Source organism: Cebus imitator, unplaced genomic scaffold, assembly GCF_001604975.1.
Source record: "Cebus imitator isolate Cc_AM_T3 unplaced genomic scaffold, Cebus_imitator-1.0 Scaffold54, whole genome shotgun sequence".
Lineage (NCBI taxonomy): Eukaryota > Metazoa > Chordata > Mammalia > Primates > Cebidae > Cebus > Cebus imitator.
This window is the reverse complement of record NW_016107369.1, coordinates 5,926,048-5,942,207: the sequence shown is the minus strand read 5'-3', so window position 1 is coordinate 5,942,207 and position 16,160 is coordinate 5,926,048. Positions and strand designations below refer to the sequence as shown.

Genomic DNA, 16,160 nt, shown 5'->3' with positions numbered 1-16,160 from the left:
AGACTACAGGTGAGCGCCACCATGCCCTGCTAATTTTTGTATTTTTAGTAGAGACAAGGTTTCACCATGTTGGTCAGGATGGTCTCGAACTCCTGACCTCGTGATCTGCGCACCTCGGCCTCCCAAAGTGCTGGGATTACAAGCGTGAGCCACCACGCCCGGCCTGACATCTTTCTTTAACTTCTCTCAAATACTGGGTTTTTGTCCATAACCACTTTTATCATTACTGAGGGCTTTGTGTTATAAAAGATACTTTGATTCTTTCAGAAACCAATCCATTCAGTAAAGAACTCCTTTTCTTTTTCTTTTTTTTTTTTTGAGACAGAGTCTTGCTCTGTCGCCCAGGCTGGAGTGCGGTGGCGCAATCTTGGCTCACTGCAACCTCTATCTCCTGGGTTCAAGCAATTCTTCTGTCTCAGCCTAAGTAGCTGGGACTACAGGGTGCCCACCACCATGCTCGGCTAATTTTTTGTATTTTTAGTAGAGACAGCGTTTCACTATGTTGGCCAGGATGGTCTCGATCTTCTGACCTTGTGATCTGCCCACCTTAGCCTCCCAAAGTGCTGGGTTTACAGGCGTGAGCCGCCGCGCCTGGCCTAAAGTACTCCTTTTTCTTTAAATTTGCTGTTAGACATAAGGAACAGTTTGCCCTGCCATTCTCACCTCCAAGAGTATTCTGAACATTTAATTTGGAAAGAAACTTGAAAATTGGACATTTAGTTTTGCCCTTGGAATGGAAACTATCATGTAGAGTAAGTTTGAGCCTAGAAATGATCCTTGTGATTTTCTCACCTCTTTAAATTCCCAAAACACAGGAGATTAAAAACACAGGTTTCAGCTCTTCATAGTGCTTGTTTAAATTGCTGACCAGAGGGTACCAACAAGGCTGTTATCCGGCTCCCGGCTCAGCATCATCTGCATGTGGTCATCTGCACAGTCCTCTCCTGTAGCAGGAAACACCGCAGATTTGCATATTAAAAAGCGCCCTGGTGCTGAAATGAACCACTTTCTTGAACATGAAAGCTGTCTTCCACAGCCTCGGGCAGCAGGGCACCTCTGAGTGGATGCTGGGTCCACCATGGGTCTTGATGTGTGATGGCGGCATTTCCACTTGGTCCGTGTAGCAGGAACGATTTTCCAGAAAGCAATTTTCCTTTTGAAATATGTAATTGTTGAAACTAGGTGGTTTCAAATCAACTGCATAGAGTAGCAAGTACAGGGTTGTCTCATTTATGGTGCCCTTGGAGGTGCCGGGATGAGGGTTTCAGCGGGATCGTTTCCCTCACATACTGTCTGGCTTCTGCTTCTGTGGACACTGCTTTGTACTTAATTCAGACAGACTGTGAATACATCTTTTTTATAAATGCCTTTCAAATTCTTGGTAAGATGTAATTTTGATAGCTGATTGCAGATTTTCCTGTATTTGTCAGATTAATAAAGACTGCATGAATCCAGCTGTGCTAGTTTTCTTACAAGAAAGTATCATAATGTGTAAATAACACTTTTCAAGAAACTGGAAGCAAATGCATTGTTTCTAAACTCCTAAGAAAGTGGCATGGATTATAGCATGCCACACTTCTGAAGAGTGCAATATTAAATCTGCTTATAAAAAGCCTCAAAGCGGGGGCTGGACACAGTGACTCATGCCTGTAATCCCAGCACTTTGGGAGGCTGAGGTGGGTGGATCACCTGAGATGAGGAGTTCGAGACCAGCCTGGCTAACATGTTGAGACTCCCCATCTCTACTAAAAATGCAAAAATTAGCCAGGCATGGTGGCACTTGCCTGTAGTTCTAGCTGCTCGGGAGGCTGAGGCAGAAGAATCACTGGAACCCAGGAGGCTGAAGTTGCAATGAGCCGAGATCATACCACTGCACTCCAGACTGGGTGACAAGAGCAAAACTTATAACAAAAAAAAAAAAAAAAAAAAAAAAAAGCCTCAAAGCAGCTATTCTTAATACTTTCTGAAAGGTATTTTTTCTAATAACTTTCATACTAATATAAATATGTCAGAGCAAACTATAAACATAAGACATGTATGTTGTACAATTCAGAAAAGTGCTGGAGGATTATTTTTAAAAAATTATGTAGGTCACACTAATGGGAAAAAGCCACATTACTTTTTCTTTTTTTTTCGAGACAGAGTCTCGCTCTGTCACCCAGACTGGATGCAGTGGCATGATCTCAGCTCACTGAAACCTCTGCCTCCCGGGTTCAAGCAATTGTCCTGCCTCAGCCTCCTGAGTAGCTGGGATTACAGGTGCATGCCACCACACCCAGCTAATTTTTGTATTTTTAGTAGAGATGGGGGTTTCACCAGGTCGGTCAGGCTGGTCTTGAACTCCTGACCTTGTGATCCACCCACCTTGGCCTCCCAAAGTGCTGGGATTATAGGTGTGAGCCACTGCTCCCGGCCTGTACAACATTACTTTTATTGACCTGGTAGAGCATAGAATGTCCTCTCACTCTGTCCCCAAACTCAATAAAACCTTTTGTTTCTAAACAGTAACACATACAGTGTTAGAAATGATTAATCAGAAATATGTTTATGGCAGAAAAACCACAGTTGGCCATGGTATTCAGAAGAGGCGGTTAAATTGATGTGTTCCCGGCTACCTCTGCTAAGGGCATCGGGAAGTAGGGAGTGTTTAATCCCTATTTTGGGAATTGGAGGCATCGTTCTTTTTTTCTTTTTTTTTTTTTTTTTTTTGAGACAGAGTTTCACTCTTTTTACCCAGGCTGGAGTGCAATGGCGCGATCTCGGCTCACCGCAACCTCCGCCTCCCGGGTTCAGGCAATTCTCCTGCCTCAGCCTCCCGAGCAGCTGGGACTACAGGCACGTGCCACCATGCCCAGCTAATTTTTTGTATTTTTAGTAGAGACGGGGTTTCACCATGTTGACTAGGATGGTCTCGATCTCTTGACCTCGTGATCCACCCGCCTCGGCCTCCCAAAGTGCTGGGATTACAGGCTTGAGCCACCGCGCCTGGCCTTCATCGTTCATTTTCATGGCTCTTTTAGGCAGTGTCCATGGAGTCTCCTACAGAGGCGTCAGGACTTGGGAAAGGTTTCTGAGTTTTAGGGGTCCTGACAGTGGTGTTCGTGATGAGAATAGGAGGGACTTTGAGCAGGGTTGAGAAGCAAGGGTAATGAAGCTGGGCTTCCTGTGTCTCTAGGTAAGTTGCGTATCCATCAGCCCATGCCTCACCTCCCAGGAGATCCTTCTGTATGTGGTGTGGAGGGTAGCTTAGGATCTGGTATAAAGGGAAATGACAGCATACTTGAGTGCAAGTGCAATGTTGACGTGCCAGTTGAACGGCAGTGCCAAGTAAAGGAGAGATCCACAAAAGCAGGGGTTTAAAATCAGAAATTTCTCAGAAAATTTGTTGTTCTGGAAACAAGGTCTGGCTCTGTCGTCCAGTCTGCAGTGTAATAATGTGATCATGGCTTACTGCAGTGTTGAACTCCTGGGTTCAAGTGATCCCCCCACTCAGCCTCCTGAGTAGCTCGAACTGCAGGTGAACACCACGTTTTGTAAATGTGGCTTCTCTGGCTCTCAGGTTACTTCTGTGGGCATCCAGAAATTAATTCCAGGATATTTTAGGGCCTTCAGCCTCTGTCAGACCTGAAAGAGAAGCCAGGCTGCGCAGGTTAATGTGCTACCGACGGCACAGGCTGTTCACACTGGCGATGTGGGGTGCTGCCCGCTACAGCAGGGTGCCCCATTGTTTCAGATGGGCCCATGGTGACGGAGTCAGAGCAGCCCACTCGAGGGAGGAGGCCAGGACCCGGCTCCTCTGCCTGTCCACACATGGCAGGTCAACCTTTGGGGACTCTGCTTTCTCAACTGTTAAGGACAGAATTCCCTCTTTCCCCTCTTGTGCTCTGGATAAATTCATGAGATAAGGCATAGACATGTTGCAAGTGATTATGCAACTTTTATCATTAAAGATATGTAATAACACTTAAGGTTCGCCAGCATACTCCAAGCATTTGGTAATTTTTGCATGAATTGATTTTTGGTTTTAAGTCAAAACGTATTTTGGTAAACACTCCTGTGAAGGGAGGCCCATTCTAAGTCTCAGACAGAGCTGGAGTGCCACCAAGACCAGGCCTGGGGTCCCGCTGTTCTGCCAGCCAACTGATGGGCTCCCCTGTCTCTTCCTGGCAGTGCTCCATGGCAGTGGGAAGGAGGATGAGGCCTCGCCACCCCGCAGAGGGCCCCCTGGCCCGCCTCAATGCTGGAGACAAGTCTGGCTCCATCTTCCCACTGGGACCTGGGCCAACCCAGATGTTTCCCACAGCCTCTCCCTCCACTCCTCGCTTCCAGGATGGGCCCCAAAATACGCCCAACTCCAGCCTATTTTTCTCACTCCAAGCTCCTTCCTTTCTAGATTGCTTTGCCTGAGGATTCTGCGCCAGGCTGGGAGGGGCTGGGGACCCAATTCTCCCATTTCCCTGCGGTTTGGCAGGAGTCTTCCCTCACCCCTGTAGCTCTCAGAGCAGGCTCTGCCTTTGTCTACAGACTGTGGCTCCCTGGACAGGCAAAGGAGAATGCCTCGGTCACCCTGATGCCTCCAAGCCCGGTGACAGGAGCTAAGGATGGCAGGTAGAGATCTTGGGGCCACCTTGCGGCTGCCCGACCCTCCTGGGAGCTTGAGTGCCGCCCGATTTCTGAAGCTCCTGGCAGCTGCTCAGTAAATGGTGAGTCAATGAAGGACTGTAGGGGTGGCTGCAGGGTCTGCGGGAGGGGATTTCCGTGCAGAATGATGTAAATAGGGCATGTGTGTGGGAATGTGTTTTGAGTAAGAACAAACATTAACCAGCTTTTGTTTCTGTTTACGACGCTGTGCTGGAGAGTGCGGAGCCCAAGTCAACCGGCCTTATCCCCTCAGGAGACCTGAATTTATAAACAGTGGTCAGGATGAATCCAAACAGGATTCCTCCCCCCGGTCACGTTTGTGACATCTGGAGAAATGTATGGGTTTGTCCTGGGTCAGTGTCACCACATCGGATGCAGGGAGAATAAAGGATAGTGAGGTTGTTAATATGTACCGAATTTAACCAAGAAAAGCCCCAGAGGAAGGTACTGGCCCATAAAACCAATGTCCCTTGAGCATGTCCCTTGATATGCTGCAGACACTATGCTTAGCCCATCACAGGCATTGGCTCCCGTCCTTACCCCACATCCTTACCCCACCCTACGCGTAGGGCCTGTTAGTCCCATTTTACAGAGGAGGAGGAGAGGGAGGGGGAGGGGGAGAGGCGCTCCCAGGGTCACGGTCTGCAGGTAAGTGGGAGAGGCTGCGCCCCCAGCACTGTCCAGGATGGGGACACGACCCCATTTCTGTTGAACTGAATCTTCGTCTGAGTGGGCCTTGATAATGTAGAGTCTCACAACCTCCCTCAACTTTCTCACGAAATCTGCTCAAGCGACAGAGGACAGAGACACTGAGGGGCGTGGACACAGTCCAAGCCTCAGGTAGAGATTTCTCTGGAGTTTCACAAAAATCAAAACTTTATTTAATGATGTATGCTTTTCATTGTCTTACTGGGTAAAATACTTAAAATATACCATCCTAACCGTTTTTGAGCGTACATTTGGTGACATTAAGTACCTTCGCAGTGATGTGTAACCATCACACGCCCATCTCCAGTACTCCTTCCTCACCGTAAAATGGCTCCCCACTCCCCGCCACAGCCTCCAGCACCCCCAGCTCTGTCTCTGTGAATTTGACTACTTGAACCTCACAGGAGTGGAATGACCCAGTGTTCATTCTTCTGTGACTGGCTTATTTCACTTAACTTAAAGTCCTTGAGGTTCATGCATGTTGTTGTACATGTGTTTTAATGTTAAAAAAAAAAAAAAAAGGTCGGGCGTGGTGGCTCACACCTGTAATCCCAGCATTTTGGGAGGCTGAGGCGGGCAAATCACAGTGTCAAGAGATTGAGACCAGCCTGGCCAACATGGTGAAACCCCATCTCTACTAAAAATACAAAAAAATTAGCCAGGCATGGTGGCAGGTGCCCGTAGTCCCAGCTACTCAGGAGGTGGAGGCAGGAGAATCTCTTGAACCCAGGAGCTGGAGTTTGCAGTAAGCCAAGATCGTGCCACTGCACTCCAGCCTGGTGATAGAGTGAGACTCTGTCTTGGGAAAAAAAAAAAAACACACACATTAAAAAACGGCTGGGTGTTGTGGCTCATGCCTGTAATCCCAGCACTTTGGGAGACCGAAGCAGGTGGATCACTTAAGGCCAGGAGTTTGAGACCAGCCTGGCCAACATGGCAAAGAGCTGTCTCTACTAAAAATACAAAACTTAGCTGGGCATGGTGGTGGGCGCCTGTAATCCCAGCTACTTGAGAGGCCGAGGCACAAGAATTGCTTGAACCTGGGAGACGGAGGTTACAGTGAGCTGAGATCACGCCACTGCACTCCAGTCTGGGTGACAGAGCAAGACTCCATCTCAAAAAAATAAAATAAAAATAAACAATAAAGGCAGGCATTTGGGGCTCATGCTTTGGGAGGCCGAGGTAGGAGGATTGGTTAAGGCCAGGAGTTTAAGAACAGCCTGGGCAACATAGCAAGACCCTGTCTCTAACTTACTTAAAAAAAAAAAAAAATGACACCATCATAAACCATCACCAGGTCAGGTACGGTGGCTCAGGCCTGTAATCCCAGTACTTTGGGGGGCTGAGGCAGGTGGATCACCTGAGGTCAGGAGTTTGAGACCAGCATGGCCAACATGGCAAAACCCCATCTCTACTACAAGTACAAAAATTAGCCGGGCGTGGTGGTAGCTGCCTGTAATCCCAGCTACTCAGAAGGCTGAGGCAGCAGAATCACTTAAACCCAGGAGATGGAGGTTGCAGTGAGCTGAGATCCTGCCACTGCGCTCCAGCCTGGGCGACAAGAGCAAGAATCTGTCTAGAAACAAAACAAAACAAAAAAAAACACCAAAAATATTTAACACCACTACACAGTCCTAATCTAAAGTTGATGTTCCCAGAAGCTGTGTCTTTTTATTCAGTGTCTTCTTGTGATCCTAAGGTAACAAGCCCTGGTGCCAGAGGCACTGACCAGCCAGGCCTCAGCTCCCAGCTCTGGCCAAGCAGGACATCCCCGTCGCAGCCGCTCCGTGCTGGTGCTCCCGGAGGCCTGTGCTGGAGGCCCAGGTGGACGCAGGTGTGTGCCACACCCCTTCCGAGAGGATGTCGCTGCCAGCTTTCTGCTGCCCCACTTTATTCTCAGAGTTTGGGTGGTGGGTTCCTGGGAATTTTCAATTTTAATGTTGATGTTTATTTACATCAATCTATTGTCTTTCTTTTAAAAATGAGAGGTTGCCATGCAGGAAGGTTGGCTTGCCCGAGATGTCACGGCCAGTAAGTGTGTGCAGCAGACCAAGACTTTAGGACTCCCTTCCCCCTGCCCCCAAGCTTGGGCCACATTCACAGCACCACCAGGACGTGATGCCAGTAGGCCACCCCGCCACCACATCACGTGAATGCTGCTCATCTGAATCCCATCTGCTCTGCAGTTAAGTTGCTTTTAATGTGCAAAATTCAGAAAGCTCTGAAAACGGAAAGGTTTCTTATAAATCTGTCCATAATACCTGACTGAGCTGCTGCTGCAAGGCCATTTAGAGTTTTTGCCCATTAGGAGGACATTTGTGAGTTTTGCAGCAGAGCTATGAGTGTGTATGTGTGGTGGTTTTGCTCATTTATTTTGATTAAAGAGGGCTTCTGGCCAGGCGCAGTGGCTCACGCCAGTAATCCCAGCACTTTGGGAGGCCAAGGTGGGCAGATCACTTAAGCCCAGGAGTTTGAGACCAGCCTGGTCAATGTGGTGAGCGAACCCCGTCTCTAACAAGGAAAAAAAACACACACACATAAAAAACAAAAAGCTGGGTGTGGCAGTGCATGCCTGTAATTCCAGCTACTTGGGAGGCTGAGGTAGGAGGATTACTTGAGGCCAGGAATCAGAGGCTGCAGTGAGCCGAGATAGTGAAAAGAAGCCTTCCAACCTGCTGGGACTATTCTATAATATGCAGTTTAGTAACTTCTAAAGCCTGGAAAATTCTCAATTCTGAAACACATTTGGCCCCAAGAGTTTCTGATAAGGGATTGGGACCTAGATATATAGAACAGAATTATAGTGATATGAGGCAGGAGCAGTGGCTCACGCCTGTAATCCTAGCGCTTTGGGAGGTGGAGGCAGGTGAGACATAAGACCAGCCTGGCCAAGATGGTATAACACTATCTCTACTAAAAATTAAAAAAAAAATTAGCCTGTCACAGTGGCAGGCACCTGTAATCACAGCTACTTGGGAGGCGGTGGCAGGATAATCACTTGAACGTGGGAGGTGGAGGTGGCAGTGAGCCAAGATGGCACCATTGCACTCCAGCCTGGGTGACAGACCAAGACTCTGTCTCAAAAAAAAAAAAAAAAAAGAATTATAGTGATATGAAAGCTGTAAAAATAAAGAGCTTAGACCCTGTTTTGTGTCTGTACATCTTTCTGTGGCATTATATTATAAAGCAGGGGTCCAGGATCACAGGTCCCTGCAGAAATGAGAGCCAGAGAAGCACTGCAAAAAAAACAAAAGGAAAGTTATTTCCCCTGCTTCAGCTTCAGGGAAGCCTTGTTTTAGGACTGCGAGGCGCTTGCCCACTGACTTCTGGGTTGTGTTTCCAGGCCTTTGGCCCAAGGCACAGGCTGCCTCTCAGTGTCCGGGGCTAAGAACCATTCCGGTACAGAGGCTGAAGCCACGCGGGAGATGAGAGGTGCCCCAGGAGCGTGGTGGAGGGCAAGACCCACGGCCTTGACTGCTGCCTCCAGGGCTGCCACTCCAGGGCCCCTCTCTGTGACAGCCCACCAGGGACAGCACCAGGGACCACAGATCCTGGCTCGCGGGAACCACCACAAGAGAACAGGGACTTGCTGCCCTCTGCAACCGTCCGAGGGGACACCACGAAGCCACAGGACACCAGGCTTGCCTGGGAGGCTGGGGTGCCCACCTGGAGCCTCGAGACCCAGAGACACCCTCGAGGCCTGTGTTCTCTCTCATGTGGACTCCACACCTTCCACCGGCCTTTTGTGGGGGTCTGGGCCAGGAGCTGCTTTCTCCTTTGGGAAGTGAAGGTGGGTTCCTCACAGCAGCTCCCTTAATGTCTGAACCAGCTTCTCCAAAGGAGGCCGTGGTCGGTCCCTGTGGTTGGGGTTTGTGTTCCCCTGTGGGTGGAGGGGATGAGCTCTTGCAGGCTGGAGCCGCTGGCTGGGAGCCCGTCGGGAGCCACATTGGAAAGCCCCTTCCTTTCCCACTGTCTTCTGCTCTCCTTCCCCAGGCACTGTCCTGCCTCCACGAAGCCTCTCCCCCGTCCTGGTGCCCTTTCCGGGATCAGAGTGATAATGGGCCCAATGTCACTGGGGGGACATCCCAGGAATTCCTGTTCTTCTCCTCTGGATGGCCCTCTGGTCTTCCGCAAGGGTGAGAGGAGCTGTCACATATTTCTGTCTCAGCTTTAAGGATAAAATTCCCCTCCCAAGGCCAGGCAGCTGATCTCCTACAGCCACTTGTCAGAGACACGGAGCCCTGAATTCCCACTTGGGTGGTCTTGCGTGGTGCTTCAAAGACCTGACTTGGATATGGCAACTCGTGGGGGGAAGGAGGGTTGAGATGGCATCTGGAAGCACAGACCAGAGTAGAAAGGCAGGCTGGCTGCAGGGGTTTTAACCCCCACCTTCCCGCCATCCCCAGCATTTGAATGACTTATTAAGGGAAATAAGTATATGTATTGAGGGGCGGGGAGTAGTTAGAGAAATAAATGTAGACAGCCTCAGATGTGGAGTATCTTGTCTTTTTTCCTTTGGATTCTTAGTGAGCTGTAGCACAGGTTCTATGACTTTTTTTTTGAGACAGAGTCTCGCTCTGTCTCCCAGGCTGGAGTGCAGTGGCGCAATCTTGGCTCACTGCAACCTTACCTCCCTGGTTCAAGTGATTCCCCTGCCTCAGCCTCCCAAGTAGCTGGGATTACAGGCACATGCTGCCATGCCCAGCTAATTTTTTTGTATTTTTAATAGAGACGGGGTTTCGCCATGTTGGTCACACTGGTCTTGAACCCCTGACCTGAGGCAGTCTGCCTGCCTCGTCCTCCCAAAGTACTAGGATTATAGGCATGAGCCACCAGGCCCAGCCCGGTTCTATGACTTTTATAGTAAAAATGTTTGAATACTCTGATTGTAAAATTCATTTTAGTCTAAATTGACACACACAGTGCTAGAATGTAAGTCCCCACTAGAGTGTAAACTCCCCGAGAGCAGAGACGACCTAGTGTGTGCTGGAGCCCACGCCTGGAGCTGACTGTCCCCCAACTCCACATCTGGTAACATCACCTTGGTACCTTGAAAAGAGCCGTGGAGGGAGCATCTACAGCAAACACCATGGAAAAGAAGCGACCCTGCACCGCAGTGCTGCCTCTCCTGCGGTGAGTGAAGGTTAAACAGTTACCACCACTGGACAGGTCTATCCCAGCCTCTAGCACACAGTAGGCACCCAGATGTTCGAATGAACAACCTCCACATAAGGAAGAGGGAAGCAGCATCCTCTAAATTCAGTTCAAAGGGAGTTCAACAAATATCCTGTCCTGGTGGACGTTGTGTTTTCTGGGGCAGCTTGCCATCTGAACTTCCACCTGGGACCCTGCCAATTCTTGTTTCTCAGATCCTGGCCATCAGGTTACAGGTATGTTCCTGTGGGCTGATTCCTCAGCCCTCCTGTCAATCTGCCATCTTCCAATGCCCTTCCTCTAAGCAACTCTATTTTTTGTTTGTTTTGTTTTGTTTTTGTTTCTGGAAATGGAATCTCACTCTGTCCCAAGCTGGAGTGCAGCAGTGTGATCTTGTAACCTCAATGCAACCTCCACCTCCTGGGTTCAAGCAATTCTCCTGCCTTGGCCTCCTGGGTAGCTGGGACTGCAGGTGTGTGCCACCACTCCAGGTGCAATGAGCTCAGGCAATGCGCCCGTTTCGGCCTCCGAAAGTGCTAGGATTACAGGCGTTAGCCACCACGCCCGGCCTGAAGCAACTCTTCTGTTTAAGTTGACTCAGTCCTTTTCTGTGGTATGCAACCAAGAACCCCGAGGGTCAGTTCAGGTCCTTTGAGAGCAGAGGCCGAGATGGGACTAGACATGCGAAAGATCTACAGGGGAACGCCTGTGAGGATAAACTGCAGGAGAAGGAGGCACAGGGGGAGTCCAGAATGTGGTGAGGGGCTGAGAGCAGCCGCCAAAGGCTGTTCACCAGCTACGCTTCTTACAGCCCCTGTCTGGAGGCAAACCTTCAGGGCTACCATGAACCTCTGGTACAAGGTGTAATATGAAAATCGATTTCTGCTCTTGCAACGTTCACAATTATGAGAGAGACAGAGAAACAACTCTACCACTGCAGTAGTTTGAAAGTGCTAGGGCAAAGCCTGGGACCAATGGGAGCGCAGAGGGAGATGTACAGGAAGGCTTCCTGGAGGAGGCGAACCCTGGGAGCCCAGAGGCGCTTGGCATTTTGCCCTCTTTCTTCTCTCCAGCCATCCATCCCTACCCAACCACACAAAGAGATCTGGCCACTTCTTTCTTAGCCTCATCCTTAGATCTGCAATCTGCAGAGATGATGAAAATGTAGAGAATTGAGGATACACATGGCGGGGAACATGGGACAGAGAAATTAAAATCAATTTTTTTTTAGAGACAAGGTCTCGTCTCGCTCTGCTGCCCAGGCTGGAGTGCAGTGATGCAATCATAGCTCACTGCAGCCTCAACCTCCCAGGCTCAATTGATCTGCCTGCCTCAGCCTTCCAAGTAGCTTGGACCTGCGGTCCTCAACCTTTTGGCACCAGACACCGGTTTCATGGAAGACAATTTTTTCACAGTTCTGGGGGTGGGGTAGGATAGTTTCAGGATGAAACTGTTCCAAGCTAATGCCTGATCCTGTTCAGATCATCAGGCATAGATTTTCATAAGGAGTGCACAACCTGGATCTCTTTCGTGAGTAGTTCACAGTAGAGCTCATGCTCCTGTGAGGATTGAATGCGGCTGCTGATTTGACAGGAGGCAGAACTCAGGCAGTAATGCTGGCTCACCTCCTGCTGAGTGGCCTGGTTCCTAACAGGCCATGGACAGGTACTGGTCCATGGCCCCGGGGGTTGGGGATCCCTAGCTTGGACTTCAGGCAACTGCCACCATACCTGGCTAAGCAAAAAAAAAAAAAAACCGTAGCGATCAGGGGATCTCACTATGTTGCCTTGGCTAGTTTTGAACTCCTGGACTTAAGCAATCCTCCCGCCTCAGCCTCCCAAAGTGTTGGGATTCCAGGCATGAGCCACTGTGCCCAGATCACAACTTTTATTCAGCGTCTAGTAGGAACTTGATGGAAACCAGTTACTTCCCTACTCCACCACCTGCTGTGAGTCTCAAGGGAGCAAGCTGTAGCTTAAGGAGTCGACCTGACCTGCCCAAGTGCACACAATGAAAAGCTGAGGAGCTTTCCTGTCCAGCTCCACCCAGGCTACCCCAAGCCCCAGTGCAAGGGGGTCTCAGGTGCAGCCAGTGAGTGGCACAGGGCCAGCGCAGAGGGGACTTCACAGTGGGAAGGAAAGTCTCACACACACTCTTTCCTGGCCTCTTCTTTCTAAACCACCCTATTGTAATGCATCAATTCTGTTCGCCACATCTCTGTGAGGGAGGCAGAGGAGAAATGAGGCTGGGAGAGAAGTTCCTGCCCAAGCCAGTAATTGGCAGCGCCTCACTGGTGGATCTAGGACAGCCCCTTACCGCTGCGTGTGGGCTCTGTCCCCGACCTCAGGGCTCTCTTTGCAGCTAGGATGAGGCACAAGAAATCACAGGCCTGGGTGTCTGAGAAGAAGGGATCATAGGAAAAGCAGGGACATGGCAGGAAAGGGAGCTCCTTGGGCCTCAGCTTCCCCCACCCTGCAGCGGGAGAAGCGCTTTCCTCCTACTTAACAAAGGGGACCTTTGACCAAGCTCAGAAAAGTCCCAGCTGGTGGGGGCAGGGAGTGGGGGCTATGGAATGGAAGAAGCGCTTTTCCTTTTAGGAGAGGCTGCATAATTCCACCCCCCTTTCGCCGCCAAGCTTTATCTTTGCCTAAGAATTCACACAACTCCCCAGGGGTCCCGCTACAGCTGCCGTTCCTCCGTCTTCACTGATAGGTAAGAAATGTGTCTGATTTAAACCGGCCATGTTTTAATAAGCATTTTGTCTGAACAGGGAAATGAGCTGCACCAGTGAGGGTGGGGTGGGGGGCTGAAGGGGGAGTGAGCTCCCCACTGGTGGCTTCTCTTTGCCCAAATGAGGCCAAGGGAGAAGTGGGGGGGCCAGCAAGGAGCCGAAGGCAGAAGAGTGTGGGGGAAGGGGAGAAGCCTTTGAAACCTCCCCCCGCAACCTCCCTCTTGCCCAGAGCCAGTTTCTAAAGATGAGTGAATTCGAGTTTCAAAAAAGGAGTGGCAGGCAAAGAGTGTCTTGGTTGAGAAAAAAGACAACCAGGAACACAAATGAGGTTGAGGCCATGTGTTGAGCCCCCACCTTGATGCTAATTAGTGCCCTGCCACAGGTGGTGGGACTCACAGCAAGCAAACCACAGCAACAGGAACAGAAACCGAGGGAGCAGGACAGGCACCCAGTTGGCCTGGGGTGGTGTGGAGATGGCTTCCAAAGCAGGTGACATGCCAGGCACTGTGGCACATTGGGAGGCCACTGTGGGAAGATGCCTTGAGATCTGGAGTTCGAGAACAGGTTGGGCAAGATGGCGAGACCTTGTCCCTACTTAAAGAAGAGGGCCGGGCGCGGTGGCTCATGCCTGTAATCCCAGCACTTTGGGGGGCCGAGGTGGGTGGATCACCTGAGGTCAGGAGTTCGAGACTAGCCTGGCCAACATGGTGAAGACCTGTCTCTACTGAAAACACAAACATTAGCTGGACATGGACATGGTGGCAGGTGTCTGTAATCTCAGCTATGCGGGAGGCTGAGGCTGGAGAATTGCTTGAACCCAGGAGGCGGAGGTTGCAAGGAGCTGAGATCGCAACATTGCTCCCTAGCCTGGGCAACAAGAGTGAAACTCGTCTAAAAAAAAAAAGAAAGAGAAAGAGAGGAAGGGAGGAAGGCAAGGAGGGAGGGAGGGAGAGAAAGAAGAAAGGAAAGCAAGTGACATTTGACCAGGGTTTTGAGGGCTGAGTAGGGGTTTGAGAGGTGGGGGGATTGGGAGAGTGCATTCTAGGAGTGAGAAAAGGTGCTGGGAGATGGGAAGCAGCAGAATGTGTGCGGAGAACTCCGTTGTGGCTGAAGAACAGGATCCAGGTGTGGAGGAGAAGGAGGTGGCTGGACACAGAGGCGCGTTGTGTGTAGGGGAGGGATGGGAGGAGCGGACAGGGCAGAGCTAGAAGGCTTGGTCAAGGGGAAATGGGACTGGAGAGGTGACTGGCGCTGACCCAAGAAAGGACAGAAGGGGTAACCACAGAGTGGAGGATGAACTAAGCCTTGGCACAGACTCAAGCGGGTGGAGGCCTCGGGCAACACCGGTCGCCACGGGGGCCTCTCCTAAGGCCCTGTCCACCCTCTGGGATTGGAGATAGGTAAGGGAGACCGGGCGGGGTGGAGGGTGAAGCCAGGCAGCGGCGGGGAGAGAAAGTCCCACCCCTGCGGGCGTTCCTCGCAGCCCCGCCGACCTCGCGGGCTTGGGCCTGGGCGGGCACCGACGGAGCGGTCCTGGGCGCGGCCTCCCGGCGCCGGTGAAGACAGGTAGGGAGGCGGAGGGACGGGAAGCCTGCGAACGCCCAGCGGCTGGGGCAGCGCACTCCGGGGGCTTCTGCAGGAAATTGCTCGCCTGGCTCAAGGCGACTGCGGTGTCAGAGAAAGTGGGGGACCGCAGAGGAGACCCGCCCCGGCTCGCTCTCCCGAGGTGGGCGCAGGGTCATCGCTCGGCACCGCGCGCCCCTGGCCGGGCGGGAAGGAAATGTGGGAAGCCGGGGAGCTGGTACCGGGCGGCCCCGGTGTTCACCCTCCGCCTGCTCAGACCTTCCCTCGAGTGGACGCCACTCCTGGGGCATGGTGCAGGCGAGGCCCTGGAGACCGCGCGCCCCTCCCGGGAGGTGCCATTGGGCCGCAGGCCTGGAGCGCCTAGGAGCCCCAGGGGCTACCGGCACCTGCGCGGCCACCCAGGCCTCCCGTGGGAACCGCGCCTCTCAGCCTCGGAGGTGCGCGGTGCGTTCCTGGGGTGGGAACGCGGGGCGCCTGGTCAGGGTGGGACCGACGCGGAGGAGGGCGGTGCGCGGGGGCCACGGGGACGAGCGTCGTGCAGACTGCGGCGGTACGGGAGTCAGCTGGGGACGGTGCAGGGGGAGGCTCGGTGGGCGGCCACCCGCCTTCCCACCCTCGCCGGCCTCTGCGCCCTGGGTGCAGGCCGCCACCTTCGGCCCTTGCTCAGCGCAGACGCGTTCCTGAGGAACACCAGGTTGAGGGCGCCCACCCGGTCCTTGCCCTCTGGCGGCAGGGGAGGTCGAAGACCCACGGCCCGCGGAGTCGCCCCGTGACCAGACCCCGGACTGGCCTTGGAGTCGAAGGGGTTGTTTGCCACCAAATGAACCGGAAAAACTGAACTTTTCAGACTTTGGAAAGGCAGATATGGGCTTGAAGTTGAGTGCAATTGCAGCGGAGGCGGTGGTGCTCTGAGTAATTACGAGTAAAATTCTCCTTTCTCCCATCTTCTCCTCAACCTCGCCTGGCCTAGCCTAGCCCTAGCAGGAGGCTCCTGCTCTGGGAGCGGCCCCCCAACAGAGCAGAGGCTGGGCCCTGGCAGCAACCCCCTCCCTCACCCTCCAACCCCAGGAATCTCCAACCTGACCACGAAAATAATGACTCAATGACTCACTGTGCCAAATTAACGAGTGTGTACATTGTTCAGTGTGCCAGGTTACATTTCTGCTGAGCTTGGCTTCTGTATACTGTCTTTTATTCTTGTAAACAGAAGTCATTTTATACCTTAAAAAAATTTAGAACAGGCCAGGCGCGGTGGCTCAAGCCTGTAATCCCAGCACTTTGGGAGGCCGAGGCGGGTGGATCACGAGGTCAAGAGATCGAGACCATCCTGGTCAACATGGTG

General features: G+C 51.8%; 1 protein-coding gene across 3 annotated transcripts in view; it reads left to right on the top strand.

The window, feature by feature from the left end:
- The first annotated feature begins 14,771 nt into the window (after positions 1-14,771).
- Positions 14,772-16,160, top strand: part of PAPLN (papilin, proteoglycan like sulfated glycoprotein) — a 49,695-nt gene continuing 48,306 nt past the window's right edge. For 2 of the 3 annotated variants that reach the window (XM_017528717.2, XM_017528715.2), the window contains exon 1: positions 14,773-14,960. The gene's annotated coding sequence lies outside the window, so the exon portion shown is untranslated. Of the gene's footprint in view, positions 14,961-16,160 lie in introns of all 3 variants that reach the window. The other variant, XM_017528716.2, reaches the window with a different exon arrangement.